At 35.9% G+C, this 2,744-nt stretch overlaps 1 pseudogene; it reads right to left on the bottom strand.

Moving 5' to 3' along the window:
• Positions 1-284: 284 nt before the first annotated feature.
• LOC138166270 (U6atac minor spliceosomal RNA) lies at positions 285-390 on the bottom strand (annotated as a pseudogene).
• Between the last annotated feature and the right edge of the window lie 2,354 nt (positions 391-2,744).

Raw genomic sequence — 2,744 nt, 5'->3', positions numbered from 1 at the left:
AGTGATTAGAACAGTTTAGCACATAGTAGGAACTATATAAATTCCTATTTTCCTCCCTTTCTGTTACTCCCATAATGCAATGCCACAGAACTGGAAAGCAGACTGCATTGCTGACTTACCCCTGCATGACTTTCTCATCATCCTTCCTACTCCAACTATTCAGTTCTCTTTTATTCATTGTGTTCCCCCATAATTTTGTAAACCCCTTGAGGACAGGGACTATCTTTTCTGCTTATGTTTGCATTCCCCGAATTTAGCACAGCTTGGCACATAGTAAATACTTAATAAATATTTGTTGACTTGACTAGAGATACATATGCTATAAAGGTCACTAGGGACTCTTCCATCCTTATCAAGGGGAGGACTAATTTCTTTCCTTTCATACAACACAAAATAGTAACTACAAATTCCGACCTATCCGCCAATAAGCTTACATGTCAAAGACATCATGTCATCAGTTGTTTGGGTGGCCACCAAAAAGTCTCTGGATAGTTTTCAAAATGTTTTTTAATGGGGGAAAAAACAGATATATATACATATATATATACACACACATATATATATATATATACACACACACATAATATGCATATAACACTTTAAGTTTTGCAAAGAATTGTATTTGATTTGGCACTCACAAGAGCCCAAGCAGTACAGGACCACAAATATTATCCTCTTTAACATATGAGGATTTTGCGTCTTTCTGTTTCTTATCTTCCTTAGCAGTGGTCATGCTTTCTGACATGCCTCATAGAACCTATTGCAATGATTTCCAAAACAAAGCAAATTGATGGGAAAGATTGGTGGGTGTGAGTCTAAGATCAGCCACTTGCTAGCTGTGAGATTGATCAAAGACCTCCTCTAAAAAATGAGGATGTAAAGGGAATAACAGCACTTATAGAAACTGTATTACAGAGTTGGTGTGAGAAAAGAGCTTATAAGAGAATAAAAAGTGTTCCAGTGAAAAGGAAACTTAAGAGTTGGAGAAGCTCCCTCAAAACCTTCTCCTGTCCAGTTGTCTGATCTTGGGCAAGTTACTCACCCTTTTTTGGCCTCATTTCCTCTTCCTAAGATGAGGGGGATGTTCTAGGTTCCATCCAGACTCTAAATCTGAAACACATCAAAGACATCAAAATGGTAGTCAATAATATTAATAGAAACTGTATGGCAACTAGGTGGCATGCTTCAGGGAATGCTGGATTTTCAGTAGGGAAGACCTGAGTTGGAATTCTGCCTACCTGGGAAAGCCTGGGAAAGTCACTTTTCCGTGTGTTTTCTCAAATGGTCAGCCTTATAGCATCATTGTGAGGATCAAATGAGAAATCATATGGAAAATCCTCTCAAACATAGAAATGCTCTATTAATGTTATTATTATTAATAGCAGCATTTTCTTAAGATATGTTTTCCTTAAGCAAATATGTATATCATGTGTATATATTTGCAATATGTGCATATTTGTACATAATATATAATATAGGATATATAGTGTCCCTATGATATTTACATGTAATGCACATATACAATATATGTGATAGGCATATATTTATATATACACTACAAAAATGTATGCAAATGCATATGATATTTATAAACAATATGTATATACACACACATAAACATGGAACTCAACATGTGATTTCATTGTTATAGATAGTATCCACGTGAGGAAACTCCCTTTTCCCCATATCAATCAACATGCTCTCTTTAACTTATATTAGGGACTAGCTGCTTAGGGTACTTCATAGTTAAGTGATTTGCTGAGCTTACACAGTCAGTATGAGTAAGGGGTGAGATTCCTACCCAGGTTTTCTTACTCAAGAATGACTATCCCCTGCAGCGTGTTTTCTCTCAGTCTAATCCTATACATACATGCATACTCAAAGAGCATCTGAATATGCATATGCATACAAATAATGCAGATGAGCATGCATATTCCTTGCATGTCTGTAGGGGGCAGCATCGTAATCGACAGAGGGCTAACTTTCATAAAGATGTGGGTTTAAATCCCTCCCCTGACACATGTTGGTTACGTGACCATAGATAAGGCCAACACTTGTCTCTCTCAGTGACTCTGTTAATAAGTAACTTTCTAAGAGCATGAATCACAGAAAAAAATGCTAATTTGCTTTTATATAGGAAGTGTTTACCTTGGAGGTGAAGACACACATATAAATATATGTATATGATTAAAAAACTAAAAAAAAATAGTCAATTACAAAAACATATTAATGTTTTAGAGACCAGGGTAGGAGAGGAAGAATTTTAAGCACAGCACAACATGCTCAAGCTTTCTTTTCCTTCCTTTTATCTTATTGTATCATTTACATACACAAATACATACATCTATATCTATCTATACATATACACACATATACATAGAGATGGACAAGGTTTAGTATTCTGTGTATTGGAAGTAAAAGCCAACAATCATGAAGAATGTACATAGCCAAAACCTATTTTCAGAGGAATCTGTCAGATGTCTAGGTGGATCCAGTCACGCACATGGGCTGATAGAGTAATGTGACAAGCACAAAATGTGAAACATTAATTGGATGTTTTTGATTTTCTGTTCTAAACGGTCTGTAGAGTGTGGGTAAGTGGGGTATTTGCATCTCGTACCTTTCCATGTTTCAATTCTATTTCCCTTTCTCTATTCTGTCTTATTTACCCCATCACTCATGTCTGACTTGCTCCTAAAACTTTCAATGAAAAGCAGAGAACAGTGACCACCATTTTTAAAGGC

The sequence above is a fragment of the Petaurus breviceps genome, unplaced genomic scaffold (genome assembly GCF_028583685.1).
Source record: "Petaurus breviceps papuanus isolate PSGF00001 unplaced genomic scaffold, PetGlider_PUasm1.0 220, whole genome shotgun sequence".
NCBI classification, from domain to species: Eukaryota; Metazoa; Chordata; class Mammalia; order Diprotodontia; family Petauridae; genus Petaurus; species Petaurus breviceps.
This window is presented reverse-complemented; position numbering and strand designations above follow the sequence as displayed.